Raw genomic sequence first — 9,996 nt, 5'->3', positions numbered from 1 at the left:
CCTACTCCTCCAAAACCATCGGATCTCGGTGCTAGTATACGGTGATATCCTTGGATATTCCACCGTTCAGTTAACATTTGATCTGGTTTTACCCAAATCTCCGATAATAGTGCTGCGTCATATTTTCCAGAAAAAATTTCATGTGTAAGTTCATTTTTGTTTGTTTTTAAGCTCTGAATATTTGCTTGTAATATGTTGAACATGTTTCCTATATAAAAGTGTTTCCAGTCCACTCACCTGCTTTTTTCAACTCACCCATGATTTGAGCGGATAGTTCCTCTCCTGGTGTACCGTGAGGTTTTAAAATTTCTACTAATTTTGTGCTAATTTCTTCCATAACTCTATTCCATTGTGTTTGTGTTTGCTTCTTGATTGTCTCTTCTAAATGTTTCTTCAGTTTTTCCATTTCTCCTGTTCTGTACTCATTGCTCAAACCGTTTCCTATGTTTTCTTCCTTTTCTTCTTCCATTCTGCGTTTCTTTACAAACTCCTTCTGCGTCAGACTCGATGCTCCTGTTGTAAAATCTGCTCCTTCTTTTCCTTTATTTTGTCGGCTGTTTATCGGTGTATTGTTCCGTGTTTTTGGTACTTGTTGATAAGATTTTGTTGTCCTTGTTGTAATGTTGGCATACGATTCTGCCGGTGTTGGATACTCTTCAGCGTTTCTTAAAACATCGAACTGGTTTTCTGTTGGTAGTTGATACGATTGTCTTGCTTCTTGATACGTCATGCTTTTCTTTGCCATGGTTGCTTGGATATCGCTTTCTTTCTTCCATCTTGGACATGATTTATCCGTCGTTTTGTGTTCGTTGCTCTCACAGTAAAAACATTTTATTTTTTTGCAATTTTTGTCTACCGGATGTTCCTCTGAACAACTAGGACATTTTTCAACATTTGCTTTGCAGTTTTTTGATAGGTGGTTGTACCTTAGGCACTTGTAGCAGATTACGGGCTTCCTGATGTATGGTTGTATTCTGAAAATAGCAGAAAAAATACTTATGTAAGTGGGAAGAATATTGCTCCTGAATACCACCCCCATTTTGTGCGTTGGCTCTTTTTTCCATCCTTGAAACGACTCATCCTGAACACTGATTCAATTTCTATGTGGCTTTGGATGTTATCTTTTATTCCATCATCCATGTCTATGGGAATCCCCGAAATCACACCAGTCATTGTCACGAATTGTTTCGGAATGTATGCCTTGAAGTTCTTCAGTTGAAGATTTTTGCATGCAGCTAGACGGTTTGCATCTCTCCAGTTTCCTACGTATACCGTCACCTTATTCCTACCAGTCTTTCGGATGTCCTCGATTGATTTATCGAAACCATTCTGATGTAGGATTTCTCCAATTTTCAAGCGATTGAGTGTCTTCGTTTTCTCAATATCTGTGTTTTCTATTTGTACTCTGTATGGTCGTCCATCACTTGGTTTGTACTCGTAGTTTTTAAAGGTTTTTGTTGCTCTTTCCTGTCCATGCCTTTCTGTAGTCCTATTTGTGTTTAAATAATTGTTGTCCTGGTTCCTGTTTGCTGATTGTTGTAACTCGGTACATTCCATAGAATCATCTCGTAATGCTGATTCATTCCCAGTTTGAAGGTTAGGGGGCCTTGTAATTTTAGATGCTGCTCCATCAGGAGCAGCATCTGCGAAGCTCATCGTTCTTCTTCCGCTGGTTCACTTCTCAATGCTGACTATTTTTGCACTCTACACTAAACACGTTAAAATAACACCATTTAGCGACGGTACAAACGACAAAACTGTTAAAATTTTCAAAATATTTTTCTTCAATAAATAAAAATCGGCCTTCCGTGTCGAAATCAAAACACCGTTTTCAGAGTTCAAAATATTACACAAATAGGTACCTACTTCTCTACATTTACTCGAGTAAATCTCGATGATCATCCTGAAATCAATTTCTATTAGCTTTAAATCGCAGACACCAGATACCCAGACTGACCACTGAAGGCTGATTTTGGCGCTTGTTCCGCAGCGCTATCTACGGGTTATCGTGAAACTAACGGCCACATACACAAAAGGAAAAATCTCGATATATCACACACATATTTGCATTGTGCTATTCGTTTTTTTTACATCGCGATGAACACGGTCGTTTTTGATTACCTACTTTTGATAGAAAAAAAATAACACTATATATTTCGAAAACCACTGAAGAATCGTTTTTGAATTGGAGTGCATTAACCCAATGTGGTTAGAATTCAACCATAAAGCTTATAAAAAATACATCGACTTCATCAGAAATGAAAGTTGTATGAAAACTTGAGATTTTCTGCACCACTTCCTTATTGCGTTGTGGTTGAAAAATAACCATTTTATGAAATCTTTGAATTCATTTGTGGAAATCACTTTGAACTGCTAGATTTCGTTAACCCCGAAACCTCCGTCAAGGGTAAGTTCAAGTTTCCCGAGTAGAAAAATATTGTGACAAACAACACAACCCAATTATTTGTAAATAGTTATAAAACGATCTAGGACTTGTTGAAAAAACGACAAATGATATCGTTTAAACATTCCACTGATTGAATATTGCAAAACTACAGTATATTGAGTGTGTTTAGAATTATTAAATCAGTTGAATGAACGAAATTCTTACAAAATGTTGTTGAACAATCTGATTCAGTTAGAGTTTCTAAAAAACCCTTCACCTAGCCGAATTGCCGCATTTATAGAGGTTTACAAAAACTGAATAAAACAAAAGAAGAGGTGATATTTACAAAATTTGTAAGCAATGTTCTGTTAACAGATGAAGCACGATGAAGCTTAATGATAATCGCAACAACGAAATATACCGTTAAGTCACCATCTACAAAAAAAAAACCGGTGTGAGATTTTTATTTACTTTTTTCTCCAATAAATCCTAAAACTTTCTTTTCTTTGAAAAATTTAGTCACATTCGAGAAATGTCTTCTTTTCAAAATATCTAACTAAACTTGAATATCAAACTAGCCCTTTCACCGCCCACTGGAAGAGGCAGTTGTGAAAAAAATATTTTTGGCTTCGAGATGATGCATTTTCCAGCAAATTTAGTACAATTTCTAAAGCCTAGTCCACACTCGGCAACTTTACTGCGATTTCGGTTGCTGAGACTTTGTTTATGTTTTCATTTTTAACTAGACGAAGAGATGCATGTCTCAAGTCTCCCGACAAGTATGGGAGACTTTCAGCAACCAGCATGTAAACATAAACAAGTCTCATCAACCGAAATCGCAGTTCATGTTGCCTAGTGTGGACTAGGCTTAACAAAGTGCGTTGGTTGAAATAATGATGATTCTTGACAAACAATCTCAATGATCTGAGTCTGTTTAGTAAGAATCCCGCATAAATGGAGATTATAACCCGACGATTTCTTAAATCATCAAACGACGATTTGATGAAGAGTAAAAAAACGTTTAGCAAACGATCATAGAAATTGTAAAATCCATTGCCTGAATCGTGAATTCCGAAATGATTGTATTTTAAATATGTTGTTAGGTTATGTAACTGTTAAAAACTGTTAAAACAGTTGTATGAAAAAACTTTTCTGCAAACTGTATGTTAATGGTTTACGAAACGCTATTCTTAATAGTATGCTGCATATCGAACTATTATGGTTATTGTTGCAATTGGAAGCGATAAAACGGTTCTATACAACGTGCTTCCGATGATTTGCTCACGATAATCAGAACTGTGTTACGCTTTAAATAAATCGTAAGTTTTTAAAATACTGTTCGTAGCACAGTTGTTGAGATAACCCCCACTATTAATAACTGTTTAAAGACATTTATAGAAAAAGTCATCTGAAGGATCCGGATACGCTTGTGGTTAAGGTATTAAAATGTCATTAAATTCAGAGATATTTTTTATATATTTTTCACAATCACAAAATACAAAAATACATTTTCTCTAAAATATTGTTTTGGAAGCTTAATATCACTTAGGTTCCCTTAACCTAATCACTTTACATAATCCTCACTTATTTCGGGAATCCAAAATCCAGTGCGATAATGCCCAAAAAACGAATGTCCGGACGCGAAGAAATGGCATAGATGTTCGACAGCAAAGCAAATGGCCGTCACCGCCCGCAGTGTCAACGCCATGGCCTTCCGGAATTCGGACCAGAAGCAGATTAAATCGTTCCGCACCCTTTTTTCGGAGATGCGGCAAAGCGGAAAGACCATAACCTGAAAGAAAAAAAAATTCAATTTTGTTTTTTTATGAAATAAGTTTTTCCAAACAGTGGCCCGGTGTTTCCCCGCAGATTTGTTTACCTCGATAAAATTCTATCCTAATTTCCATGAATTCGAACGCTTGTAGTGTCTGGGAATTTACGCTACCGTAGCCGAGAGTCCACGCGGATGAAACTTCCGGTGCGCCAGTGTAGGCACTTACTGTTAGAACAGAAGATCCTATTTTTTCACGAAAGGTCGGACCGTGATCACCGTCGTTGAAAAACGATATCGAATCCGATGCTGATTGACCCAGAAGATCCGGAACAATCCCCGACGCGGTTGCAACAAAAAAATTGCAAATTTCGCGGAACGAAAGAAAACAAACTGGCCAGTGGTGCCAGATTGATTGAACTTTCAAGTTTTAATTTTTTGGTTCTAGATCAATTCATAAAAACAATTTTATACAACTAAAAGTTTGTGTTGTTTAGTTGATATCATGAATGCTGATTAGTGCCATTTGTGATAATTTTGTGTTTAACTGTCATACATGATTTTCAGCGTAGATTTAAATCTCGATCAAGATTTTGAAAAAGATAAAATCCCAGGGGTGGAAAACAGAAGAAAAAACAAAAAAAGCGCTCGAATATCAAATTGATCTGATCAAATCACCAACCAGTGAGCAGGCATCAAATTTTGTTCCATTAGAATGACCATTCTTAAAATTGTAAAATTAAAAGTCGTTGAGAGAGTTTTGAATTGGATAAGTTTACAAGTTTCACCAAACTGAGCATGCTATGAAACAACAGCTTTGTTGATTTTGTTTGGTTCCGGCACGAATTTTTATCATAAATGATTACAAATCTTTTCAAAAAGTGCTCATTTTTATGTTGAAAAGTAAAAAATGCTGCAGCAAAATTTCTATTTGCGTGACCTATTAAAATCTAATCGTATAGTTTCAATAACCTAATCGTGAAATTCATAATTTATTTCAAACTTACTTTTCAATGAATAATTAAGTTACAATACACATCATAGTATCCATCTGAAAATGAAATTTTAACCTTAAAATCTTTAGGGGTACTGACATTTTATTTAATAAGGAACACCTGGCATCTCTGCTCAACGTTCATCAGGTGTCAACATGTATGAACGCTTTTGGTAACGGTTCGAGATCAATTTTACGCTTAAAAAAAATGAAAACGAATCGTTCATATCCATTATTCACGTTATCTTATAACGTAATTTTTAACATGAACGTGAGAGTATAGTTTTAAACGTTTTCGAGCCAAAGTAAGATGAAATAGTAACGTTTACAGAAAACTTCACTTTTTCAACAACCGTTGATGTATCGTGATGTCTTTTTGAGATATGGTTTTTTCGTATGCGGGATAGCTTAGCTTTTCCTGTTCTGTTGTTAAGTTATTTTTTCATAATTATGTTTTTGGTTAAACTTGGAACCATTTTTTGAATGTCGCACGTGTAATTGATTTTATCCATGGGTAAAATAAAACAAACGTGAATTCGTCACATCAAAATCAAAACATTAAATGACATATTTGACATTCCATAAAACGACAAGAAAATAAAATTGACTTTCGTTTGCATCAAGATAGGACTGTTCTTTTACTATTCAGAATTCGTTTTGGTGGTGTGGAAAAGCATTGAAATCGATATATAAGTTTAGTTACAGCCAAATTATTTCTAATTTACTGGGCATCGGTTAAGGAACATTAAAATGACCCTTATCTATTCAAAATTAACGTTTTTTAAAGAATGGATTCATTTAGTAAATTAATTACTTTCGAAATATGGTTTTAACAAAACTTTGTATCAAAGAATTTGGTTGAATGTCAAAGGTGAAAAAAATTCGGAAACAAAGAGAAATGGATTTGAAACATACTTTTTGAAATATTCCAAATTCAGTGCAGTTTTTCAACCATTTTTATTTCGAATAAAAGATTTTTAAGTTGACATTTCTCACGCGCACTTGTTCTCGTGTACGGATTAAGATGGGGAAAAAAGTCTAAAAACATGGTCGCTTTTAAGGTTAATTTTCTAGTCCAGTCCAGAATTATGCCAAAATCTCGCGCGAGCATTCATTACGTCGTATGAAACAAAATGTAAACAAACAGTTTTATTACGAAAAATAAAACACAAATTTACTTAAACTAGTAGCAACTTCTTTCCATTTAGAATGTTTGTAGCCTGGGCAACATATTTTATATGTGAAATACAAATTTTAAAATTGTTTTGATAACTTTTGAAGCAAGTTTCTGTGAATTTTCTAGATATTTCATACGACGTAATGAAAGCTCACGCGAAATGGTCATTACAGTTGTTTTTTGACATTTCTCACGCACATTTGAGCATGAAAAAATACCCAGTCGACAAACACGGTCTGAGGATATTTTTCCAAAAAATTATACACGGTAAACAAAGCTACTCTATTCTGTATAAAATTTCATACAGTTTCAAGAAAAGTGTCTCCACGCACTTTTATGTTTAGGCGTTTTATTCAGAGCGTGTCTATAGAGCTTTTATACATTTGCGAGCTTTCGGCCGGTTAGTCAATTCTGTATATTTTGACATGGGGATGCCCATGCATTTTCAATTTTTCTTCAGAAAAGTTAATGAAATTTCTCAAAAAAATCATAAAAATTTATTTTGCGTAGCAATAAAATCTTTATTATTGTTCATAAAATATAAGACCAACCGTCGTGGTAGCGAAATATTGTATTTTAAATATTTTTTTTCGGCAGAAACTCAAACCTATATGGCTCAACTTGAAATTTCCATGACCTTCCGTATCGATTCACATTTCTGTTACCTTAAGGCCGGGAGGGAAATCAGAATCTGAAAAAAGAACTTATTTTTAATCTTTTGCAATAGCAGAATAGAATCAATTTGTATTGTAACAATTAATTATACTGGGAAACTAAGATTTTTATTTAACCGAAAATCTTGGGTAAAACTTTGTCGAATAGAAATTATAAATTTTGTCTGATTAGGAACAAACATGATTCATGAAATATTTTTGAGATACCTTTTCAAACAGTTCCGATGAACTGACCAGACCGAGACGGTTGCTCCCTCAAGCCGGTAGAATGGCAGAACCACAGACAAACAGACAGGACACTCTTTTTTCATTCTTCGCAAAACTAGCTGAGAAGCTAGGCAATGTCACCACCAGATAGCTCTGCTTCACTTTTTGCTTTGTTTTGCGGAAATCACAATTTTCCATCATGGTAGCCCTGTTTATTGTGATATATTTGTTTACTTACCCCTAACGACCAAAACATCTTCAAAACAAATATCCTTTGTGAAATGGAAAAGAAAGTAATTGAAAAGTGGATTTAAATCGGATGGCGATATTTGAATTTCCGGTTTCTAATCGAAACTTAAAAAACATGGGCTCCGATAAATTATAAAATACAGAAGATGTTCGTGAGATGTTAGTTGTTTCGGTAAGTAGTATCTAACGGTATCTTATTTTCGGAAATATAACATTTCCATACCGTTCTCAGGATTGATGAAGACAGGTGAATCAAATATACATAATATGTAGTTCGATCATTGAAGCCTAGAATCGTTGAGTTGTGCGCTGAGTTTTCCTGGAAAATCTGCATTCAGCTTACAGTGGACTCAAAAGTTATCTGCACCTCAAAATTGAAAATCCCTACCCTCCTGGACGAAACTTTTTGAAACGTTTGGCTCCCCGATCAGAAGTTGGGGGATATTTAAGCATTTTTTTTCCATTCCAGGCACTTTTCATATAATTTCCATAGTGATATCCTAATTCGTCAAGCCGAGTCCAACCAGAAGCATAACAAAAGCAATGAAGCTTCATCCTAAAATCGATGAATGAGTTTTGGAGATAAATATTTGAATATTCAGTTTGATCAACGATCTGAATACAGAAACCAGATATAAGATTTTTAGTTACAAATCAATTCACAGGATGCTTTTCACGGTCGAAGATAGAAGGTGTTATAAACAATTCGTGAAGTGTATATTGTCAGCTAATGAAGAAATCTCCTATAATAAATATTTTTTTAAATAAAAATTGTTACCATTATATTGTACCAAATCAGATTTTTACTATCAAGTGATGTTTCCTGTGTGGTTTTTGGTTGATTTGGAATTAAAATTTTTGAAAAATCGCTAAATACATTCAGAAGTTTCCAGAAGTTTCGCAAAATTGTCAGTTTCCAGTTTGATTTTTTGAACACGGAAGGTTGCTTACTTTTCCGTTTCCGAAGATGAATCAAAAGTTTCAACTGTTCTTCGTATAACTTGAAGCAATATTGTTTTGTAGGTCCGGAATATCAGATGGGAGATGGTTATAATATGCCAATGTCAACTTCAATCCTTGTAGAGGATCTCTGGATTCAATTACCATCACCATCACCATAATTATTACAATTCTTTTTTATTCTTTTCAATTTCCTTCCGCAAGCAGCAGTGAAGCTATTTCAGCCAAGTCTAAAAGATAAAAATCGTAATATTTTAATATTTTTAGTAGATGTAAATAACCGAATACTTTCTCCTGTAAATGATAAAACGGTTGTTAACGCTTCAAAACAAAACGCCAAATTGTCATAGGTGACCATGATCATTTTTATAAATCTAAATTGATTGGTAGGCAATGTCGGCAACAGATGGCAGTGTAATCGGCTTGCGAAAATTTGAACGGATTTTCCTCAGAGTGTCCTGTCTGTTTATCTGTGGCAGAACTTTTCGATGCACACCGATCGAAGATTCAACTGAGACGATGGCCGGATTGGCACTAAGAATATTTAAGGTCAGATCCAACATCTCTTGGTTCAGCTCGTTTCCCAGCTGTTTCTGCAGTATTAGTCCTGTACATGCGCTTTGCCTTCCTGTTCCTTTATCTTAAGAACCGTCTGTGCTGCAGTTAAAAAAAATCAGATAGGGAAAATAGCAATAAATTTCAAGCGTCTTGACACTTTGTTTAATGTTGTTTGACATACCTTTTCCTATGTTATTAACTTTTGCTGTTGCCGGATTCGGATGCCGTTTTCTGCTGTGACCTTTCCACTTTCTTCGGCGTAATCGAATCGGGAATGGTTCTGCGTGTGACATATCCTACTTCTCGGACGCGGAGACTGCTCCAGCCACTAAAAATGTAACATAGTTATAATAATGATTATTGTTCTTCAGAATTGAATTCTTCATTCTTACTCAATAAACCAGCCGTCCGGCGCCTGGCGGCCCATGCAGAGCGGGATTTGCCTTTTTCGATGTTTCCTGATGCACATTATCGGATAGCGGGTGATTTTTCTTCTACTAAACCCAATCTGAAATGAAACAAAAACAAACAAATTTTAACATCAACTCACCAATTTCCAAAGCCCAAATGACGAGAAGCGACAGATGATGATGATTTTACATCGAATTAACCGCAAATATCAAAAAAATGTTTGACTGTTACTCCATCATCATCAGAAAGCTCAAATGATTTTTCTTTTTTTCGCTTCGACATCCCTTCAAATAAAATTCCAACAACAGCAAACTTTTTATACAGAGCTGAATAATCGAGATTTAGTTCAAAACTGTATACTGGCAACCCAAAACTACTCAAAATTGCATTGGAGATATGCAAATTATGAACAACAACCGATTAGTTATGCTGAACGTATAACCGCAACGCATTTTATGAATAACTCAATTTTTCCGTGTAAGTTTTATTGAAACTAGCAGCATTATATCACGAACACTTCCAGCGGCAAATAGGATTAAAGATCTTATCAATGTTGAACTGGCAACTGTGCCCCGTTAATTTGTATCAGTGTAGAACGTTAAACGTCAA

At 35.0% G+C, this 9,996-nt stretch overlaps 2 long non-coding RNA genes across 3 annotated transcripts; one reads left to right on the top strand and one right to left on the bottom strand.

Moving 5' to 3' along the window:
* Nucleotides 1-7,455: 7,455 nt before the first annotated feature.
* Nucleotides 7,456-8,253, top strand: LOC129741656 (uncharacterized). The gene is made up of 3 exons (XR_008736466.1): nucleotides 7,456-7,630; nucleotides 7,691-7,871; nucleotides 7,928-8,253. It is a non-coding gene; the product is annotated as an uncharacterized LOC129741656 (long non-coding RNA).
* A 647-nt stretch (nucleotides 8,254-8,900) lies between these two features.
* Nucleotides 8,901-9,726, bottom strand: LOC129741655 (uncharacterized). Of its 2 annotated transcripts, XR_008736465.1 has the most exons (4): nucleotides 9,577-9,726; nucleotides 9,369-9,484; nucleotides 9,158-9,304; nucleotides 8,901-9,075 (listed from the first exon to the last, which is right to left on the bottom strand). It is a non-coding gene; the product is annotated as an uncharacterized LOC129741655 (long non-coding RNA). The 2 variants fall into 2 exon arrangements; XR_008736464.1 differs by having other exon boundaries at nucleotides 9,369-9,705.
* Between the last annotated feature and the right edge of the window lie 270 nt (nucleotides 9,727-9,996).

This window comes from Uranotaenia lowii, chromosome 2 (assembly GCF_029784155.1).
Source record: "Uranotaenia lowii strain MFRU-FL chromosome 2, ASM2978415v1, whole genome shotgun sequence".
NCBI classification, from domain to species: domain Eukaryota; kingdom Metazoa; phylum Arthropoda; class Insecta; order Diptera; family Culicidae; genus Uranotaenia; species Uranotaenia lowii.
The sequence above is the reverse complement of the archived record's forward strand: the minus strand, read 5'-3'. Positions and strand labels throughout refer to the sequence as shown.